We start from the raw sequence: 24899 nt of genomic DNA on the forward strand, positions 1-24899 counted from the left end.
CTTTTTTCCAGATTGAGTAGATTTTAGCAGCATTGCAAGACCTAATTCCCCGATTTACTGACTTTGTAAATTACCTGGTAGGTGATCTAGTCCTAGAAGATCTATCCTCGTAGCAGAGAAAGAGATTATACATAAGGTAAGGAAGTTTTTTGGGATTAACCTTACTTATTTTGAATCTGTGCAGATGATGTTATTCATAGATACATCCATGAAACGGAGATAATGAACATCCTTGAGGCTTGTCATTCTTCACCAGTTGGGGGTCACCATGGCAGAACCGCACAACCCACAAAATATTACAATATGGATACTACTAGCCTATGATGTACAAGGATGCTCAGACTTCGCCTCAGCCTATGACCAACGCCATCATCAAGGCAATATCTCTAGGCGCCATGAACTTTCTATGACCCCTATTTTATAATAGGAGTTATTTAATGTATGGGGGTGTGGAATTTATGAGACCATTGGTGATATTATTTGGTATGAAATACATTCTTGTTATGATGGACTATGTTTCCAAGTGGGTGGAAGTGGTTGCGCTACTTAATAATGAAGGAAGAAGTGTAACTACCTTTTCGAAAAAGTATATCTTTTTAATTTGGCACACTACGTGAAATCATTAGTGATGGTGGATCACATTTCTATAATCTCCTATTTAAGAGTCTTAAGAAGTATAGAGTAAAGCATAAGGTGGCAATGCATTACCATCCACGGATTAGTGGATATGTTGAGGTATCCAACAGAGAGATAAAGTCCATTTTGGCAAAGACTGTGAATGCCAGTAGAACTGATTGGTCAAGAAATCTAGATGATATATATGGGCCTATCAAATAGTTTTAAGACTCCTATTGGTGCTTCTCCATATCAGTTGATGTATGGCAAGGCATGTCACTTGCTTGTTGAACTTGAGCACTAAGCACTGTGGGCATTGAAGAGGTTGAACTTTGAGTGGAACGATGCAACAAAGGAAAAATTTAGTAAGATGAATGAGTTAGACGAGTTTTGACTCCGGACTTATGGTTATTCTACACTTTACAAAGAGAAGGTGAAGATGCATCATGATTGCAAAATCTAGAAAAGAATATTTGAGCAAGGTGACCAGGTATTTCTATATAACTTAAGATTTTGATTGTTTTTAGGTAAGTTAAATTCTTGGTGGTATGGGCCATTTACTATGGTGAGAGTGTTTCCATATAGTGCTTTAGAATTAAAGCATAATGGTAAAGTCCTGTTCAAAGTGAATGGGAAAAGGGTAAAGCACTATATGGGTAACACTCCGGAGATTAATGTGATACTTAAAATGGACCTTGGTGAAGTATGAGTAACCAAGTAAATGTATCGTGCCATGACATTAAAGCAAGCGCTATATGGAAGGCAACCCATGGGGGCTGGTTGGTGAAGTCTAAGTATCTAATTTAGCCACGTCGTGATTTGGCGTTAAATCAAGCACTGCGTAGGAGGAAGCCAATGTTTTGCACTTTGTAAATTTTAGGGTAATATGTGTGTTCAGTGTCCAGGACTAAAGATTGTAGGAGTTAGCTAAAAATGTGTAGAAATCAGATCATACGAGCTCTTTACGGGTCATAGCCAAACATTACAACTCATGCGCAGGAGTCGTAATGGCTGGAACTTAGATCACTTCCACGTAATTAGTTTCTGGAGTCATTACGACTCTTAGAATGAGTTGTATTGATTTGTTATGACTTGTCACTATGATTTGTAATGAATCCAGACAAAGGTAAGGTTCCAAGTCTTTATGGTGGGAGTATGTGACCTGTAAATAGTGGTTACGAGTAATAATCATGACTTTTAACAAAGGTTGACAAATTAGGGGTCGCGGGTCAATTCGTACCTAAATTGTGATTTAAAATAAAAGGGCAACAAAAAGGGTCACCCGAATCATTCAAAATCAAGAACTCCCTTCATTTTGTAAAGACCAACACACTCATAAATGATCCACATTCAGCTCACAATGAATATCAACTAATTTGATTCATCCCAAAATACAAATTTTGGAAAATTTAAGGCTTAAACCTATTTGAAGTCAAGAAGTCCAAGTTTTAAGCAAAATAAGTATGTAACTCGAGTTTTGTGCTTTGATGTTATATTTAGAAAGATTGTTCCTCAATCATGCAAAAATTCTTGTATTTCTTGATGATAATTGCATGCGAACCCTAATCGTAAATATTATTGCTAAGTGGGAAAAAAAAGAAATTGAAAATTTTATTTAGGAACTGCTTAGGGATGAATGTATGATATGTTAGAATGATATTAAATAATATTGTGCGAGGGGATTGAATATCAGAACCAATTCAGGATAAACCCCTATGTTATAGTGGATACTAGACCTCTAATGACTTGTAAAGATACTTAATGAGTCATTACAAGGTTCGTAACCACTAATAACATGGAGGATTAGAAGAATATTGGTTCTTTTATCATTACGACTCAACTATGCAAGTCATAATCAATCCCAACAACTCCTATTCTGAAGTCGTAATGACTGGGGGTGCTTATGCATAGTAGAACATGTTTTTGGTCACCTTAAGAGTGTTGGTGATGACTTGTAAATAGAATTTATGACTCATTAATAGGACTCATAAACTAACAAGTAAACATTGACTAATGTTCTATTTACATGAGTCATACCCAGTGGTTACTACTCATACTCCTAGTCATTATGAGCCCAAAATATGTTCACTGATACTAAATTTTCTTGTTTTTATTTCCTTTTCATAGAATTCACTAATTGGTCTTATGCAAATAGGTAGGTTTAAATGGCTCCAAAATGTGATTCCGAATAAAAGCAAACATCAAAGAAGAAGACTAATAAAAAACCTGCTCCTGAGTCTGATTACCAATTGAGAAATAAGGAAACCGATGAGTCAAGCGGTGACCTCAAAGAATACCCAATAAAGGAGAAGGTTAAGACTAAAGAGTATCTACCTCGAGCAATAAAACAAATATGATGGAGGCCTCAGTTCCCAAAAATGCACCAAGAATGAAACATCCTATCACTTTCCCACCACACTCATCATCATCTTCTAATGACAATAATAATGATGTTGATGAAAAAGTAAAAAAATAATGTTAGAGATGGTGAAAAAATCGAGCTTTCATGAAGGAGAGACTGGGAGAGAGGGGGAGGAGCATGTTACCCCCATTGATGTCCATCCACCACCATCACCACCACCTCAAGTTCAATTATTTATCGAACCTACTCTAGTGGGTAAGGGTACCCTGGAGTGCAGGATACCAATAGTAAGGGTATAGAAGAGAATACAATCCTGGAAGAAATAAGAAAAGGATATACATGGAGAGAAGATTAACTGCTGTAGGCATATCTAAAATGCCAGAGTTTGAGACCAGGTTCCAAAAATATCTATTTTAATGGATGACCATAGCTCTGGGAAAATTTAGTCCCACACTAGTCTGGGAGTTCTATGTAGCCTACTAGGGAGAGCTAAATAGGCAATAACCACAGGAAAACTTATGAAAAGATGGTGATCCAATCTCTTCCTTGACTACCTGTGGAGTTTGGGTGAACATCACCCACAAAATATCTCAAGATTCTTGTAGGGACCTGATTTCTAATGCCCGACAAACGTGATTGAAATTAAGTATTGCATGGAGAAAATACACAACATAACAAGGAAACAACTGGGTAAGGCAGATAAGATGATACATTTGTAGTGGATAGCAAGTCTAATTATTATAAACAAAGAGGAATTGAGTTGGGTGGTTAGTGGTTTGGGTGTGAACTCTCAGCAGATTTCAAAGAACACGTTAAACTTCGAGGCAAAGGCGTGGTGTTTTCGGGATTGACATAGACTAATGTCCCAAAACTGGGGACAATGTCCTTAGTACAGTCCATGCAGTATTGATTGCTAGATTTATGATGGGGTGTGAGTTCGACGTTGCATAATTCATCACCACAGAGATATAAGATCGAACTCTGGGTACTAATGTGATTTTGTCATTCTCATACTTGTTGATTCAGATATGCTTTAAAGCAGACATGCAGGTACTTCTAGATGTAGATCAATTTATTGGACCAAATAACACCGCAGACTTTTGTGTAATTTGAGACACCACAAATTATATGACTAGGCAGGAAAAATAAGGCGCAGGGATGCTAGCTGAGACTCTGCGGAATAGAGACACCCAGTGTACCACTACTGTCGAATTTACTGAGGTAGATGACACTTGGGTTGAGGGTGGGCTATTTGAGAAAAAACAATATGATATAGTGGGTACATCTAATAATTTGACCCCTTCATAGATTGTGGCACCACATCCAATAATTACACAGGCTATGTGGAATGTGGTTATGAAAAGATTGAGCACCCTATAGAAAAAGGTGTGGTTCATAAAAATGGGAGAAAAACCATGAGTTCAAAACAGACTTGATGATGAAAACACAAAGGTATAGAGGAGGTTGGATTATTTTGAGATGGGGCTTACTTTCCATCTTGGAGGTGTTCAAGCATCTGTTTTAGAAAGTGTTAAGGATGAACTGGTCGAATTGCAAAAGTTGGTGAATGAGTTACACTAGAGGCCAATTTTTGCCATGTCAGTTATAACGGGTATCTAGTTAGAAGAAGAGGTTAAAAATATTTAGGGTATTGAAATCAAAGAAGAAGGCAGATAGAGAAAGAATGATAATAAAATAAAAATACAAAGCACTAAAGAAGAAAATGTTAAAGAAACAAAAAGAACAATTGTGCAGAGTAAGAAGGACCAGAAGGTAAAGGTCCAAGAGATGGATGTCGGTGCTGATAGTTCAAAATCGGTTATGAATGTTGACAGGGGCAGTGAGACAACATCGATACCTGATATGCCATTGAGTGCACCATTCACAACCAGTGCCATAATTGCAAAGACAATCCTGACAGTTGATGGGACTACTATCGAGGAGAGTTGGTCTGATCTGAGGGTTCCCTTGATGATCCAGTTTAAGTAGGTGCCTGGGTGCCTAGGTATGTCCTCAATCCTTGTTTATATTTCTAGATATACTAGGGACAATCCATAGGTTTAAGTCAGGGGTAGGGGTGTACCACAGTTGCCACGGGTTATACTTTCCGTGTTTCAAAACCCATAGGCCATAGTATGAATGATAAACTAGTATATGTATGTGTATTTAATTATGTGATGCTTAAGTGAGAAAAATGAGGGGCATAGGAAGTCGATAACTTTGTGCTAAATGGTTCTGGTTAAAATTATTTTGAAAAAGTTATAACCCTCTTGAAATTTTTGATTGTGACAAACTGTGTGATCTGTATGTATGTGCGACTGCTGCGAATACCTTAATGAAATTAGAATTAGGAATGAAATAACTATGGCATGTAGGTGCATGAACTGTATATGTAGTGACTGACTATGTGACATTGTACAAAGTAGTGTTAGGTATTACTTAAGTTCCAATGTGTAGGGAGTCTAGAACTTTCCCAACTACTTTTTCCTTAAACGTAGGATGGTTGGGGTATGGGATGATCATAGGCCATTTTTTTGATTAGTCCACTTGAGTCTAAAATGCCAAACCTAATAACATAGGAATCCCTTGATCCCAATTTTTAGCCTAGTTCATCGACATTTATTGTTTACACTGATTTTACCTTCCCTCTTGACTACAATGAACCTATTTTGGCCCTAGTCCTCCTTGGACACTGTGCACCTCAACTCAGGCAAATCACCTAAGTTGAGGGTAGCTATTATAGGGGTGCTTTGTGAAAAGTGAGTACGAAGAAAGAGATGTAGAAATAAAAATAATTGAGGTTGAAATGTCAGGTTACATATATGTCCGTGTAGTGTATGTTGCTTAGGGTTAGTTGTTCGTCGATAATGTAATGCCATTATTAGATTACTAAGGGTTACACTTACACATAGTATCATTTGAAATAATGAAATAGGTGGGGTAAAAAAAATATTCCTGAACTGACTAATAAATCAACTGCCAAATGTGTCACAGACTCTTCAAAGTTAAGCATCATGTTTTTGTAGGTTTGATCGCTTCTTTGCGTGAGTACATGCAAACATTCTAAGTTGAGGGTGTTGATGTGTCATAGAAACATGGCATATTTGATGCTTAAAACAAGGAATTTATGCTTGGACTTAGGTTCTTTTATTGGATATGATTTGGTTTTGTGTGTTATTGTAGGTGAAATAGGTTAACATTGGTGTTGTATTGAAGAGATTAAAGAAAAGTATGAAAAAACTAATGAACTGGTCAGTTTACAAGTCGTCAAGACACTATACGACTTATAGCCATACTCGTCATGATACCAGAGTCAAGAGTGAAGCTGAGAAACCAAGTAAAGAGTGACCAAGATTAGTGATTATAACTCATAATAAGTAACAGTGAGTTGTTGAGAAAAATTGTAATGTGAGCAGAAGCAAAGACAAAGTTAGAGGTATAGTTATAGAAGACCAAGAGTCGTAAGATCTGACTACGACTCGCAGTGGGAAATTGTAAAGAAACCAGTGTTGAAATCCTGGAAGTTTAAGGAACAAGTGATAACGAGTGAAGGCCACTAGTCATAAGGACTCACTACGACTCGTGGTGATAAATCATAATAACAACAAAACCTTGGAGCCTGAAAGATGAGAATTCACTAGAAAGCCTATGACTAACAACACACGACTCGTAAGGTGACCTTACGAGTCGTAATGATGGCCGACTTACTTTTCCTATTCCATTTTTATTAGGATTTTTTAATTATTTTTCGATACTATAAAAACCTTAAGGTTATTCCCTTATTAGGTTACTCACTTTAAACATACTTTTACATGCTTTTTTATACTTTGATTATTTTTTGATTGGTGACTTAATATTCAATTGGAGATCTTGGATTTTTTCCCTTTCATTATTGTGCAATTAATTACATGTCTTCTTTATTGATTACTATGGGATATTGCATAAGCATGAGCGGCTAATTTCCTTGACTAGGGTTGTGTGAACCCTGGCAAATTAGCTATGTAGGGGAATAGGGAGATTTATCTATTCTATTGAAATTGTATGTATTGCAATCTTTTATGTATTAATTGGACCCAAGGTACTGCAAAAGTTCAAGAATTTCTTGTATTCGAGAACATCCTCACAAGGGAGTTTGTGATTGGGAAAAAGAGTTTACAAAAATGATTCGAGGCTATTAATTCGCATCTTATCAACACAAAACACAAACAATGAGAGTTGTATTGAGGTTATAGACAATGGTCACCAAGGCTACACTATGAGACTTAAAAGGTCAAGGGTAAAATCCATCTACACATTCATAAGATGGTTGATAGTATAGAGCTTGCCACTTTTAACGCATAGAAATAGGATTGATGCGTCAAACACAAGAATCTTACGTAGTTGTGAAGCCAGGACAATCCTAGTGTTTGTCTTCTATTATTTACAAACTCTAGCATTCAAGTTTTGTTTCTTACTATTGACTTCAAAATCCCCCCATTTACTTTTCTGCATTGCTCGTGGGTTTCATCAAATTTGACATACTGTTCAACATTTTTCTTGTGGGTTCGACCCCAATCTGAGTTGGGTTACTATATTTAGCATCGACCATAACATACTTCTTTAGAGGTTTATTTTGGGTGACATTACTAACCCAAGTATTTTATTTCGTAAATCCAACACCTAAAATCCATCCAAAATCTAACACAATATCATAAGAATATTATGAAATAGCTCAATCTAACAAGAGATAAACCTAGCCTACCTCGACGCCAAAGAATGCTTAACAAACCGCTAAAGCACTACATTTTCATTTTGAGAAGCCTCCTAAAGATAACAAGCTATCATAAACATATTCTACTCATAAATACAAGACTAACGATAACCATATTGCACAATTATGCTTTGGGTCCAAAAACACACAAAACCTCCATGTAGGTCCCACTTCTAGAAATATCAATTTCAAAATCAACCCAATATTCTTATGTGTTCAGGGAATCATTACCCTAAAAAATGGGTAAAAACCAAGCTAAATTAGGGCAAATATTAAGCCATAATGTGGAGCAAGAAATCAGGAAATTTTAAAATGAAAAGCGTGAATTCTTACCTAAAATTGGAAGATAATCGCAAGAATAAATATTATTCAAGCTTCCCAATTACCAACAACCTTCAATTTTAAGCTCTCACACTATTTAGGGTTTTTTTTCTCTTAAGAAAGTGATGAAGAATGACCAAAATTATGGAAAAGGGGTCCGTTTATACCCATTCTAGGTACTTGGGAGTCCCTATCGCAACCCCAAGGTCGTCGATCGCGACATATCACTTTTACCACCTGAGTCGCGATTGCAACACCCCTTTGAGATCATAGTATCTCCTTTGCTCGAGCGAGTTGCGATCGCGACCAATATTTTCTCTATTGTGAAGCACTAGAAACAAGGTGCACCAGATTTTCCATGTCTAGAATGGACTTCAACTGGGGGCTCTGAATTCATTCGTAATCCCATATACGTAAAATATCTATGTAACCATCCCAAATTCAATGTTCTGGACATGATGTCAAACTCAAATTTTCTATCCATGGTCATTTTAGTGAAATATGGGTCCCACACCTGAATTTCATTTTCTTAACTTTTTGACCAATAGGTCAAAATGAGCTTGGGTGCCTCGGGACCTAAACAAAAGGTCTACCCAACCTAAAAGAGACATTTTGGAGCTACTGGCATAGTCAAAATTTGTACATTAGATCGTTGTTGTAAAGTTTTTGCTTGGTGGCTATTTGGTACCAATAAAGACTTTAACATAGGGAGATGGCTCTAAAACTAAATAAACTATCTAATAACCAAACTGTCCATCCCAACCAGTCATAAATGACTTGGAGAAGCTATAGGAAGTCTTTAATAGAAAAATATCTAGAAATATATAAAATAATCTAAAGATTCCATACACCGTGTCTAGGAGAACCCTCCTAATTCTGTTGAGTATCAAGGGCATAGAACCTATTCTGACATTGTCTGCCAATTACACTAGATAAGGTACCCTGCTGAGTTGGGCGACTTGCTGGAGCTACTGAAGAGTTAGATTGACTTTGTTGACAAGCACCCGCACCTCTCTGTGAAGCCAGTGGATGTTTCCTTAATATGTGGCCTAGCTCACCACACCAAAAACAAGAATCACTACCCACCGTACACTCACCACACCAAAAACAAGAATCACTACCCACCGTACACTCACCCATGTGGTTTCTACCAAATTTGTTTCAAACTAGGTTAGTACGAACACAAATCACACTACCTTGGGACTTAGATCCTAGCACTCTATCTCGATTATCCTTCCTGAAATTTGGCACTGGGGCACTAGAATAAAATGGTGATCGAGCTGAAGATTTCTGATAGAACTGAGAATGATTACCACTATCTAACCTCTACTGAGAGAAATTAAAGCTATAAGTTTTAGCCTTCTTACTTTCTCTTTCTTTCTCCTTGATTTTATACTCTTTAATCTGTTGAGCATGAACCATTAATCTAGAGATGTCTATATCTTTAACCTACACAGCAATTCTACACTCTTTGAACACATCCTCAGAACTGCCTAACATAAATTCACTCATTCTCTCCCTAAAGTCAGCAACCATAGCCGGCGTATATTTTACCAATTGAGTATACTTAAGAGAATACTCCTTCTCAATCATGTTTTCCTACTTAAGATTTATGAATTCTTGCACCTTGGCTTCCATTAACTCAAGTGGGAAGAACCTTCCCCGACAGACAGAAATAAACTCATCCCACTCTACCAATCCTATATATATGCCTCTATCATCATTCCATTATTTGAACCTGGTGTGAGTCACCCCTTGCAACTGATAAGTAGCTAAATTAGCACTTTTAAATGGGGTTACACCCATGATTTTAGTAACTTTCTGAATATTATCCAAGAAACCATATGGATCCTCTTTGGATTAAGATCCAATGAATACCAAAGGATTTATCCGAGTAAAGTCTCAGACTCTAGCTACTACTATATTCATTGTTGGGCTAGCTAGTGGAACAACCTTCTGGTTGTTTTGCGTTGTCATAGACCGGGTTAATGCAGTGAAAGTAGCCCTAAACTCAGCATGAGATACTTGTTTATTCAGAGGATTTGCTAGAACTGGTGGTGGTGCTTGTTGATTCCCATTCTCTACTAGTTATATTGGGAGGTATATTCTGTAATTATATAAAAAAGTTGTTAGAAAAAGGTTTTAATAGAGTTCACACTCTATCGCACGATATGAATATGAAAGAGGTGAAATTTTTCTTAAGATGTTTCATAGCCTCTCACTCATAAGTGAGGTGCGCTTCATATCCATGAACAAGACTACTTTATCTGGCTTTTAGAAATCCTGAGACACTTTAAACCTGTTGCTTTGATACAAAGTTTGTAACGAACAGGGACTAGCCCCTGATCCCAACACAGTGCTCAATGTTTCAAGTGGTCCAAAGCTAATCCATGGCCTTGAAAAACCATTAGGAATACTAAAGCTAGTAATAAGATACTAAATAGAAACTAAACTGAAATGTTGGGATCATAATAAATGCAAAATCAATCTAGATTTCAAAATGGAGTCAATTTGACATAATCAATATGCCGAAACTATTATTATCTTTGAAAAACTCTAAATGATATGAGTTTTTGGGACAAGAGCCCCACTAACTCCAACAGTCTGAAACAAGAATAATATTATAAATAAATTTTCATAAATGACCCTCGAATGATGAGGACGCACTAAACAGTGATGCTGATATAGTGAATAAATATAATAACCATGATCTAGATGCTTATAACGCCCAAGCTACACCTTCAATCTAAAGATTATGCGATCGCTGAAAAATATAGTAACCCAGCAAAGGTTGGGATCAAATCCCAAGAGAATACATGGAATTGAGGCTTTCACCTATTGTAATTAACGGGTAAAATTGGAAAAGTAAATTGGGGGTTTGTAGTATCAATATCAAACAAGTAACGCAGGTTAACTTTGGTTGTAATCAGTCAGAAGTGAACACTAGGATTGTGTTTCCCCTAGATTCTCAACTCTGTGGGCTTATCATGCTTTATTAAACCAACCCAATACCTTGCAAGAAGAATTTGATAGGTTATGTACCACTAGTCATCGTTTGGACTAGCTAACAGATTTCACCCTTTACCCTTTGAGTCTCAGGATGTCACCTTACTAACCCATGTCCTAGATTCCAATTAACTATTACCTTTTGAGCCTCTAGTTATAAGATGACTGCTAACCGTCTTACTTAGATAATAATTTATAGCGTGGATCGACAATTAAACTTTAAATTACTGTTGTAATTATCTTTTCCTAGGTACTACTCCTCTTTTGGAGTAAGTATCAATAATCTATGCGGGATCCTAGCATTTGCAATCTCTAAGATAACTACTAAAGTGAAGATAATAAAATGCATACATGGATATCGTTTAGAACAACCTAGACCTTCTCCTACTTCGTCAATCTGTTGGGGTTTTCACAACCTTAGATAAGGCTTTTTAGATTCTCATGCTTGTGAAAGAATCAACAATATTCATAATTGAAAGGATACAATGTAATTACAATAATCACAACTGAAGACCCAAAACTTTTACTGAATTAATCAGCCAAAATCAATAAAAGAGAATTCCAAGACCAAAAATTGAATCTCAGAATCAAAATATGTTTGTAAGTATCAAAAGTGCATAACTTCTACTAAAATACACATAAGGGGTATTTATAGTACATGTGAAAACCCTAAAATCAAAGCTCGGATGACAAAGGAAAAAAAATGGTTGGTGTCTACTTATCTGTGTCTACATACAACTTGGCCTTAGGCGCATGTGCAACATGCGACCTAACTCTGGGCACATGTAGACATGGGTAAGAGCCATAAAATTTTCCTGAACCGTCTACTCTCTGGACTTTGGACTTTTGGTACTTACCTTACCCATATGCGGTCTGCATATTGACATTGGTAAGTGCCCGAATTTTTTTAAAGCTTTTTCACCCTCTGGATCTTCAATTCTTGTATCTAGTATCATGCAGACCACATGTGCTACATTTGTAATGTAGACATAGGTAAGTGCCAGGCCTTTCAACTTTTGTGACCAAGCTTCCAAACTTCAGATTTCAGCACATGCTTTGTTCATGTACATCTAGAAAGTGTCATGAACACCCAAAAATGATCAAGTAAGTAGCCAAAAACTCCATTTTTCATCTTTTCTTGAACTTTGAATCCAAAACCTAGTTTTCCGCAAAGCATACCCAAAACACATCATATCTAGCAAAACAACCTAAGAAACTTGCATATTTTTATAGTTTTAGCCGTCTAAAGTGCTATATTTCTATAACACATCAACACCCCTCAACTTAGAACGTTTGGATGTCCTCAGGAAAAATAACACAATAAATGTTCTCTAACAACAAAGAAGTACCACTCACTCATTTGAAATAATGCATGTAAATATAGGGATAGTCAAGAGACACTCACACTCAGTTTAGAAGTTCCAATCAATGTGTATCAAATACCATAGGCTTGCCCTATTTTCTTTATATTAGTATTCAGACAATCAAGTTAGGATCACTATTGGGTTTTTCTTGGCTTATAACATAGGCTTGGGGGCTGATTGGTACATATTGACATATCAAGTTATTAAGACTCCTTGGCATTACACTAACTTTTGAGTCCACTCATTAACCATCTTTTGTTTTTTTATTCCATCCTTATTTCTCCCATTTCAATTTTTATTACACATTTAGATTGGGTGTGGTTCTTTTTTCTTTCTTTTTCACCTTTTCACTATTTTTCTTTTTTGTTTTCTTTTTTATTTTACTACCACACCTATCCCTGCTAACTTTTTCTCTTATTTTACCCTTCTACATACCCACTTTACCTCACACACCCCTATGATAAACACCCTCAAATTAGGTGATTTGCTTGAGTTGAGGTGCATAATGTCCAAGGAGGAATGTGCCAAAATAGGTTATTACGACACAAATGGGAAGGTGAAAGGTGAAAATAAGAAATAATGCTATAAGGCTCAAAACGGGGATCAAGGGATACTAATTCACAGTGGGAAGGTCATATAGGCTAAAAGTGGACTAAAATAAAAAATGGCCTATAATCCTTTCCTAACCGACTATCCTAACACCTAGGTAAGACTAATCGGGCAAGTTCTAAATCTAACACACAAAGGGAACAAAGTAGCATCTCACACATACATGGCACAAAGTCAATATTATAAGCTACTACTCACTTGGTTCATGCAATTGTTAGAAAGTGATTATCACGTCCCTAATCCTGATGCCATAACAAGATCCACAATGTTCTCACATATATACATTCACACAGTTCTAAAATATTGGAGGGGTATTATTCTTCCAAAAAATCAATCAAAAAAAATATGACAACTACCCTAAATACTTAAAAGTTACCTAATTACAAAAAAACACAACACAATACAAAACAGAATACAACATAACTTAACCTTGACATGTCGGTTCTATACCAAAACCACAACCGACTGAAAAAGATACACGATAACAAAAACTCGTGGTGACTATGTTATGACCCACTTCCAATTAAAAACTATGCACTTTTTTTGATACGCTAAAATAATATAAAACAAAGGTAATGAGGACATACTAGGGACACACTAAGTGTTCATGTCATAAACCTCCCCAGATGAGGGTATATCCACTAGCGAAGGCGGTGGTGGTGTTGGTGTACCACTAGAAGATGCAACCGCTGCTATCTCTGTATGCCTCTTTATCTCAACAATTGTAGAATTAGTCAAATAATATATGGATTTTTTAAAGTATTGGTTATATGCCATGTTTGAATCCTGCAGATCCCTTAAGTGTTCTCTTTTGGCCCCAACTACTAGGACCTCCTCCTCCTCCTCTACAAATAGATCAAAATGCCTGGGTTGTGCAAAGGTGATATCTGAACCTCTGGGGGTATAACAAGTGAAGTACCATTGTATGACTCTATGTGAGAGGGTGTACCTCTACTCATAAAGTGTCCACCTCTTCCCTAATCTGACCTAGGGATGTCATCTTGATATCTATAAGCCTAGATGCAACAATTCTCTCAAAATCATCGATATATGCCTATAAATCAGCTCATAACTTTGACATAGAAGTTCTGTGTATGGAATCCCTTCTGGCCTTTGTCGTCTCTAGTCTTGTCCAGACCCATGACCAAATATGCCCATCTAGAGTAGCCACCTCAAGTCTCAACAACATATAACTGCTCATCAGTGACTCTCTAACTTTCCACTAGGCTCTATAGGAACTCATGAGATACTAATGTCATACCTGTAGTAGCAACTGTAGTGGATGGGTCAGGGGGTAATAAAGAAGCACTCACCGGATCTGAACTAGAAGTCGAGGACAATGATGAAGTGGTTGGTGACCCCTTACCCTGAGTACTCAAATCTAGGGCCTCTCTCTACTCGCCTTTCTTAAAATCTACACTAAATCCCACATAATCTCCATGAACATCACTTGGATCCATGGAAACTTTAGGTCGCTCATACTAGACTTAAGGTACTATGAAAGATTGACTAGGTCTCATAGGAAATGCCGGGCATGTAAGATCCTTCATAGTCTTTGTCTATGCAGTGGCTATAATAATTAATCTCTTAAAGACTCCATGTAGCTCTGGTACACCTACATCATCATACAATCTTGGAATAAATCACAAGAATGGCAAATTTGTTGCCTTTTTAAAAGATATATCATGGATTTAGTACTGAAGGATGGCTGCAAAGTCAATATCATAGCTAACTATTATTCTAGAAAACTTGGCGTCTCCCTCCCTAGTTAATACATTATCTGAAGCAGTCGGTAACAATAGATATTTGATGATCAACAACCAGAACTTGGTAGTAAATATCAGTGAAGCCTCCTTTATCACACCATGTCCTTAAATCCATGGGGTCTTATCACATAAGGGTAAAATATAGCTAGCTATATATCTAGACATCTCAGCTCTCTCACGTCTATGCTCTGCCTCCCTCATGATATACCTGAATCGTGCAACTCTCAAAATATAGTTACACCCTATTGTAGATGTGGGAATGAAATAGTTTGGGCCAAAAATAACTCAACGGATAGTCTCTGCTGAAAGATCAACCCTATCCACTCTCATAAGGGTTTACTCAAGCTATGGCTGCTCTATATGTCTCATCAGGCCTAGAAATCTATGCGTTGGAAGAAATATTATGGCATGATATGATTCATATAACTCTCATACCAAAGTTGGGCCATAAGAACAGAGTGGTCTAGTCATCTACTCTAACTGATATAACGATTAAAGAATGCCCGCACTATGGTAATCTACTCAGCCTAGATAGATCAATATCGTGCTCCTAAAAAATAAGCCTCTTAGTCCTGTCGGTCTCTAAGATACGAATGTCTATATCATATATATTCTGCATTCTCTCTACACACCACCTCAGGTTATCCTCATTAAGAGGTATCTCTGAGGCATATGTAGAGGCGGTGAAACTCTGTCCCTGCTGTGCTAGTGCCTCCTCATCTAGAACTGGCACCACATGGGAAGATTGCTTAGTACCCTCCATAGCCTTGGGTACACTTGACGCTTGTGCATAACCTATGGTACCCTCTTCAGACTAGGATAACACTGATGACTCCTCGTGCTCTACGACCTCGAATAAATACTGGGACCCCTTCTCATACTAAGGGTCCTAAGCTATACCCTGTGAAGCTATATTATAATCTACATCATCCTCATTATCATCATCACTCGGTAGAGGAGAATGTGGAGGTGATCTCTATGCTGACTTTATCCTCGACCAAGCTAGAGCTGCCTTGGCAGCCTAAACAACCTGTATAACCTCTGTCTGAGACCTAGGCTTGGTAAAGGCTGGGATTTTACCCCATCATGAGTGCTTAGGAAATCGATGTCCCGAAGGGACCAAAATAATACTCTCAGCCACCTAACACACTTAGCCTCTAGTCACTCTGTGTGTAGCCCCGACCGCAGCTTCTCTAATGCATGCAATAGGGTACTTCTACACCTAGCCACTAGGATCGAGGGACTCATCCATCTCCTAAATTTATCAACCTTCTTCTTAACATTTTTTGGTTCCATATGGACCTAAAAAAGTAGTCGTTATTTGCCACAAAAAATAAGAGATTGCAAAAGTTGAAGAAAAACTCAAAGTTTTAAAAGTTTGATTTTTTTTCTCAATTTTCACAACCTTATACCTTATTTAAAGTCCCAACAAGTCCAATGTGAACACATATATCAAGAATTATGATTTTCAATGCAAACTAACATGCTCAACCTTTGGTGTTACTCTTCTTGTTCAAGTTTAACTTTTGTTTGGACCTAACCTTGAAATTTAATTCAAAACAAACCCCTATATCAAGATTTTAGGCTACTTCAAGGCTCCTACATACAAGCATGATAGTTTCTATATATTTTTAATGAAACTACACATATCAACTTGTTTATTCAATAAATTAAATCATGATATAACTATTAGGAGCTGAGAAAGTTACCTTTTCTTTGAGAATCCAGAAGTGAACAATGAAGAAATAGAGCCAAACCCAATTTTGGACTTGGTTTTAGTCTGTTAGGAGAAGTTGGTACCTCAATTAAGTTTCAATTTAGCCTTTTTCTAAGTATGAGATTAGTTTAGGCTTTGAGAGGGAAGTTTGAATTTAAAGAGAAAAGTGAGATTTTGAGGATTAGAATGGGTTAGAGTGAGAAAAATATGTTTAAATAGTGCAGGGGCCGAATTAGATGTTAAATAAGCATCGGTGGGCCCAAATTTTTAATTAAAATTTGAGTCCACAAACAGACAACTTGTGGCTGCATGTGGGCCTTATTTTTTGGCCCAACTTCCTGCCTCTCGGACTTTGCATTTTAATGTTTTTCTAGCTACTTATGGTCCTGTAACTAGAATTTATGGTTCCACAAGTAAGATTATATGTTAAAGTCTTGATCTTACCATTATTATCCTCCGAATTTTAGTTTTTTCTTTAATTATCCCTCAATATTACCTGGCCCAAGTGAGACTTATGACCTTTATAGATAGGTAACAAAGTCCCCTTACCTAGAAAGTTATGGATTTAGTAATCTAACCATATTTTAGGAAAGTCCATAAGCTATAAACCTACAAAATATAAACAAAAACAAACACTATAAATAGTGGGTTGCCTCTAAGTCAGTTCTTGGTTTTACATCACGACACGACGTGGCTGTGCCGGTTACTCAAATTTCACCAATAAGCTCATGGGTTGCCTCCCATTAAGCACTTGAATTAGCATTGTGGTACGATGTGGGTACCTTGAATACTCAAAATTCATCAAGATACCCATATGAAAACCTTCCTAGATCATTAATACAGTCTATCACCAACACCACACTCATGTTGATTGGCTGCTTTATTTTTTTAGGCTGTTGAATGTGGCATCCTCACCTTTGACTCTAAACTTCATCTCTCCCTTCTCCATGTCAACCATCATTTTGCCTATGGCCTCAAATAGTATCTCCAATATGATATTAATCTCAGTTTCAACCTCATAGTCCAGAATGACAAAGTCGTCGGGAAAGATGAAGTTATCAACTCTTACAATCCCATTAAAAGAAATACCCATAGGTTTCTTCATAGTTCGATCAGCCATCAAGAGTTGCACTACAGTCGATTCAGGAGGGCTCAAGCCTAATTTATTAAATATAGCCAGTGACATCAAATTTCTGCTAGCTCCTAAGTCACATAAAGATTTGGTAAATCGGGATGATGCAATAGTGCATGGTACAGTGAAGGCTCTGAGATCATCCTTTTCTCAGCAATTGACCTAGTCAAGTCTGCACTATAATGTTACAACACATCAACATCCTCAATCGTAGCCTCTTTCTTCTTTGTAATCAATTATTACATGAACCTAACATCTCTTGACATCTGCTCTAACACCTCAAATAGAGGGATGCTCAAGCTCAATTCATGTAATATCTAAATGAATCACTTGAACTTACCTTCCTCTCTCTTTTGCTTTAAGCTCTGAGAAAAGGGTTGGGGTGGTCTTGGAATTTATCTTATTTCCCGATCAACGACTAAACCCTTACCTATATCCTTACTAGCTTTACTATTACTACCCATTTCCTTTTTTTCTTTACAGTAGGTATCTCATCAATAGAAGCTTCATCATGCCCTGTCGCTTCCGCAATAGGTAATAAGGGGTCCAAAGTAGTCATACCACTCCTTGTGGTAATGGCAAGAACATGATCATCATTTTTTAGATTTTGCACAGTGTTGCTCAAAAAGGTACCTGGCTGTCTCTAATTCAGTGTTGCTAACATCTTCCCAAACTGTTGTTCCAACTGCTTGATAGCAGTGGTGTGGGATTCAAACTTTTGGGTCAACCCTGAAATGTCAGCCTTAATCTCCTAATTTTCTTGACACTTTACCAATTTAGTTAGTATCTCTTCCATTCTTTATTCGATATCTCATCTTCTAGGCGGGATATACCTATCTCCCTCCTCTTTGTAGTCCTCCTTATTTCTACAAGCTTTATATTCTCCCTATTACGGTCTCTATATCTGTCATAGTAGTTTAGACCTTGGTTTCCTTGACCTTGAGCTAAACCCACCAACTGATGATCCAGATAGTTTGCTTCTTTCTCTAGTTCTAACTCATAGGCTTTGGAAGCTGAACCATGTGCTTCTACTGTGTTGACTTTCTATAAACTTGATACTCCAAACTACTTTGCTAGTAACTCAAGATCAATTTTTAGTAGAGCAATATCTTGCGGTACTAAATCATCAATTACTCTTTGTTGTAGGAGGTACCAATGGAATACGTGCCAGATCCCCTCTCAGCCTCCCGAGTTTCCCACCCTCAGTTAGTGAGCAAGATTTGATCTAGTATATATGAATCTACTTCCCAACGTAGACTCATAAAGGCACCTTTAGAGATGGTGTCTTCCATAGATCTAGAACTGATGGTCAAGGCTCTGTAGAATATCTCTAATAAGATCGTCCCTGAAATTTGATTGTTGGGCACCATACTCAGCTTCTTGTTGGACCTAAACCAAGCTTCGTTCATGGATTTTGATTGGAGCTGCCTAAAGTTATAAATCTCACCCTTATTCTACAACATCCTTGATAGAGGAGAGAAGCAGTTCAAAAATTGCCCAAACAACTTATTCTATATAGTGATAGATCCTCTTGCCAATTCCCCTAACCATAAAAATGCTTCTCCTTTAAGGGAGATGCCTCCTAATTTTCCCTTGAATTGAGTATGAACTACAGATCCCAATGAAATTTTCAAGGTGTATATTTGCATCATCTGTAAGAAAACTTGCAAATACACCCTTCAAATTTAGGAGCTGAATCATTATGCTCCTTATGTAAAACTTAAAGCCTTGAGGTAAAATAGGAGGAATAATGGATCTAGGGTCTGTTAGATCAGTGTATCCCAGATCCTCATAATCATCATCATATGGATGCAAATACTGGTATACTGGAATTACTTCAGCACAAGCTCTGTTTTGATTTCCATGAAGTGCTGATCGTCGGTATGCTTACTATCTCGCACAACTAAATATGCCACTCTAGATATCCGCTAAGCATTTTATTCCCTTCTCTAATTAGTATCTTGGGCTAAAAATACCTCGGTTTACTGGTCAACAATGTCCTGTACTCCTTCAGGAGGAGGGGGATGCATATCATCATGAACCTCTTCAGTAATATTATCTCTTTTTGGTTCCGTCATCCTACTAAGCGTTTGTAGGATCCTCTCTAGATTTGGATTCACTGGGATCAAGGGATTGCCTCTACTCTATTTGATAGGTATTCAACGGTGTGTACCCAACTAAGAGCATAAACAAAAAGACTCGAAAACTGCAACAACCTTAATTCACAACTAACATCGTATTTCCTAACAACGATGCCAAATTTTGATTATGCCCAAGATATAACTTCAATTTAAAGCTTATACAGTCTGTGTCAAATATAGTAACCCAATAAAGGTTGAGGTTGAATCCCAAGGTAATATGTGGAATTGCGGCTTTCAGCTGTTGTAATTACCGGGTAGAATTAGAAAACTAAATGGGGGGTTTGTAGTATCAATACCAAACAAGTAGTGAATATTAACTTTGGTTGAAATCAGTCGTCGGTGAACACTAAGATCGTGTTCCTCTTGGCTTCTCAACTCTGTAGGCTTATCTTGCTTTATTTAACCATCCCAATTCCTTGCATGCAGCATTTGATAAGTTATGTACCACCCGGCATCTTTTAGACTAGCTGACGAATTTCACTCTTTACCTTTTAAGTCTCGAGATGTCGCCTTACTAACCCTAATTCTAGATCCCAGTTAACTATTTCCTTTTGAGTCTTTAGTTATCAAATGACATCTAACCATCTTACTTAGATAATACCTAGTAGCATGGATCGATAGTTAAACTTCAAATTGCTATTGTAATAATCTTTTCCTAGTTGCTACTCTTCTTTTTGAGTAAGTAGCAATAATATAGCTGGTATCCTAATATTTGGAACCGTTAAGATATCTATCAAAGTGAAGATAATACAATGCAAGTATGGGTATTGGTTTAGAGCAATGTAGTACTTTCTCTAATTCGTTAATTCGCCAGGGTTTCCACAACCCTAGCTAAGGGTTTTTAGCCTCTTATACTTGTGAAAGAATCAACAACATTCACAATTGAAAGCATATGATGTAATCACAATTATCACAACTGAAAACCTAAAACTTTAACTGAATTAATCAACCAAAATGAATACAAAAGAATTCAAAGACCAAATATCAAATCTCAGAATCAAAATATGTTTGTAAGGATCAAGAGTGCATAACTTCTACTAAAAACACATAAGTGGTATTTATAGTAAATGAGTAAACCTAAAATCAAATCTTGGATGAAATAGGACAAAAAAGGGTTCATGTCCACTTACTTGTGTCTACATGTGGCCTGGCCTTGGGTGTGTGTGCCACATGCGGCATGACCCTGGGCACATGTAGACATGGGTAAGTGCCTAAAAATTTTCCTACAACTTCTACTATCTAGACTTTGAACTTTTGGTACTTACCTTACCCACATGCAGTCCACATGTGCTACCTTTGGTCCACATGTTGACATAGGTAAATGCTGAAAGTTGGTTTTTAGCCTTTTCACCCTCTGGATCTCTAATTCTTGTACTTTGCTTAGTCTTATACAGACCATATATTCTACATGTGGTCATGTAGATATAGGTAAGTGCCAGGCCTTCCAACTCTTATGACCAAGCTTCCAAACTTCAAGTTTCAACACATTCTTTGATCACGTACGTTGAAAAAGTGTCATGAATACCCAAAAATGATCAAGTAAGTAGCCAAAAACTCCATTTTCATCTTTTTTTTTAAAACTTTGTATCCAAAACCTAGTTTCCTACAATTCATAGCCAAACACATTATAGCTAACAAAACAACCTAAGAAACTTGCATATTTTCATAGTTTTAAGCATCGAAAGAGCTATAATTTTATAGCACATCAGATGATAAACATTAGAACTTATATTATATGATAATATAGTGCAAAAAAAGTATGCAATCAATAATTTGAATGTACTGAGTATGTGAGATGGAAAATAACTGAAATAAACTAAACATAATGCATATGACATGATAAACTGATGCAACACGAAGCAAAAACATGTACTATATGATCAATTGAACAAATGAATACAATGTCATGCAAGTATCCAAATTTGAACAATGAACTGTGGACTGTAGGAGCTACCATTAATCGATATACCCTAATTTGAGCTAACCAGGGTCCAACATGTAACCCTAGTTGGATGGGTATTCAGTACCTTGCCAAGGGTACAAACACTGGATGATGTGTATCCACTAAACGTATATATAAAAAGGACTAAGGTATCATGACTGGTCTGATGGGTGGGCCTTTATAACCTAAAGTTGTGCCTTAGTTTTGTGACTTAGTGACTTTTACTAATGGTCTGAACCTAACTGGCGGGTAAGCCTTCATCCCAACGTCTGCCTGATGCTATGTACTACACCCAACTAAATAACACTGATAACTGAAAATGCTTAATAATAGTAATATTTTGAAAATTGAAAATAAAAGTATAATATGAAAGTATTCAATAACATGTAAGCTGGGGGAACTAGCACTCATAAGTATGTGTAGGAAATCCTAAGTCATCGGGTGTTAATAACCCACCATTTCTGTAGAATGCAACTAATCTTGGCAATACTACAATTTGACCATAATATGAAATTTCATAACTCAAGCCCAAATCAAGAATTTATAGATAAAATGAGATTTCATAGTCATGAGATGGAAATATGCTCAAATTTATGGAAAAATATCAATCCATGGTTTAGTTTACATGGAAACCCTAAGCTTGATGATTGAATTAAACTTGAGAGATTGAGTTAAATTTGGGAATCAATGGGTGAAAGGAAACCCATTTATTAAATCCTATATACCTGTGGTTTAAAACCTTGATGAAATCTTGGATTTTGATGTTTGAAATTGAAGAACACTGAATTTTGCCTTGGAAGAAGAAAATCGTTTCTTCCTCTACTTTCTCTCTATGTGTTATTTGAAATTTGAGTTAATAGGGAATTTGGGATGTTTTATCATTATATTACAGCCTTAGTATAGCTTAAACTATGTTTTTTTTGTGTTAAATGTATGGGAAAAAAAACCAAAAATCCCCTATGAAAACATTATAACAGTGCAGATGAATCCTGATTGACGATTTGGCCGACAGACCATTGCTCCCTTTACCAACCATCTCTTAAGCCACAATAAAATGACCAAATTTTAGTCATACTGCTTAATACTAATGGTATGGATTGATGGTCCGTTTTTGGTGCGATGGTCCGACACCGAGCCGTCACACTCTGACAGACAAACACCTTTTGGTAAATCAAGCATGACTTCTTACTATGATATATGATTAAGATAAAACTTGATGTGTTGGAAATATAATTAAAATATCTCTTATTTGGTGACTTCTTAGGTCAAACACACTTCTTAATGTAGAAGTTACCCTTCTTTAAATTTGACTATACCATGATACTTTACAAGAAGTCAATCAGTAAGTGTGGTTTTGACTTGGCTATGAGCTAGGAGTTATTTCTGGTCTTAATACATGTATAAATAACTTCTCATATTATCAAAACCTAAAGTTTTATTTCTACAAGCACTTAAATCTTTGTTCTAATCTAGGCTTGGATTTTTGAGGTGTTACTATATCTCCCCCATGGGGTCTTTCATCCTCAAATGAAAACTAAACTGAAATTTTAGGGAAAGGGATGAAATTATCACATTAAATTTTTCAGATTTGAATATTTATGTGATAACTGAGTTCATAACTAAAATATTCATTGAACCGTACTCATGAATGTGTGTTATATCATGAGAATAGCTTGGTGACATGAGATAGAAATAATTAAGTAGTTAACGAGAAATTATTACCTCAAGCTAACTGAGTTTGAGGAAAAAAGATGGGGGTACTTGGTCATCATATCTGCCTCTATTTCCCAAGTAGCTCTCTCAACCAAGTCATCATAGAACTATGGCTATCAGTTATCAGTTACTTATCTATCAAAAATTAGTACTTCAGTATCAGTCTAAACTTTCAGTTGTCAGTTTTTATAGTTATCAAAACTCAATACTTCATTTTTAGTCTAATTCAGACAGACGTTATATGCATAGTATTGCAAATTCACCATGTTCAGTAGTCACAGTATTGCATGTACTCTCATCCAATTACTTTATGATGTTCGTTCAGTCAGCTATCATCTCATGCATATGAACCTATGTATGTCAGCCTACCTCACTTAGGATACTAATATATTTCATGTACTAATGCATACTCTTTCTTTAAGCTATGATATCTCACATCATAGGTTTGAACACTCAGGGTCCTGACCGTACTTAGAAGCTCAGGATATCAGCAGCATATTCAATAGTGAGTCCTTCTATTTTAAGGATAAACTTTGAACTATATCAATATTTCAGTTGGCTTAATAGTTATTTCAGTCGAAGTTAGTTGGGGGTTTGTCCCTTAAACTCCATAATCAGACAATTAGAGGCCTTCAGACTAGCACAGTAAGGTATTTAGTTTTTCAGATGTCATTGTCAGTTACACTCAACTATTATTTTAGTATTTTGAGAACCTTATGGAATTTTTAGTTATACTTCCGTATATGATTGTAGTATTATTATTCAGTGCTCACAGCAGGTACCAGTCATGGGTTAGCTTGTGATCTTTCAAGATTGTAAGCACCGCGTGACACCCAGGGTGTAGCCTCGGGACATTACAAATTCGGTATCAGAGCCTAAGGTTCTAAAGAGTCCTAGGGAGTCTGAAATACGCGTCAAGTAAAGTCTTATGCAAGGGTGTGTAGCGTGCCATACTTATGGACAAAAGGCTATGAGACATTTTAGGAAAAGTTTCCGTTATTTTAGTATTCATGCTGTGCGAGTGAGCATGAGATCAAGTTAAACTCTCTGTATAATCCAATTTTCCCTTCCATTTACAGAACATGCCTCCCAAAAATACCAACGGAAGAAGAACTGAAACCAGCCAGCACCTTCGCCTGTTCTGGAAGATTAACTGAATGAGCATGTTTCTCATACAGAATTCAGACTAGCTTTCACCACTTTATCCCATTCTGTGTTAGCCAAGAATGAATACCCAACTTCTGTTTAGGCTAACCCAGTGGCTAATACTATTGCAGCTAGAATTTGGGGCTTCACCCGAATGAACCCCCCTTTGTTTTTAGGGTCTAAGTCTGAACCCACAGGATTTCCTTGACATAGTGCAGAAGGTAACTAACATTATGGGGGTAGCCTCTAGTGAGAGTGCTGATTTAGCTACCTATAAGTTGTAGGATGTGGCTCATACATGGTTTAAGCAATGGA

This window comes from Capsicum annuum, chromosome 10, assembly GCF_002878395.1.
Source record: "Capsicum annuum cultivar UCD-10X-F1 chromosome 10, UCD10Xv1.1, whole genome shotgun sequence".
NCBI classification, from domain to species: Eukaryota; Viridiplantae; Streptophyta; class Magnoliopsida; order Solanales; family Solanaceae; genus Capsicum; species Capsicum annuum.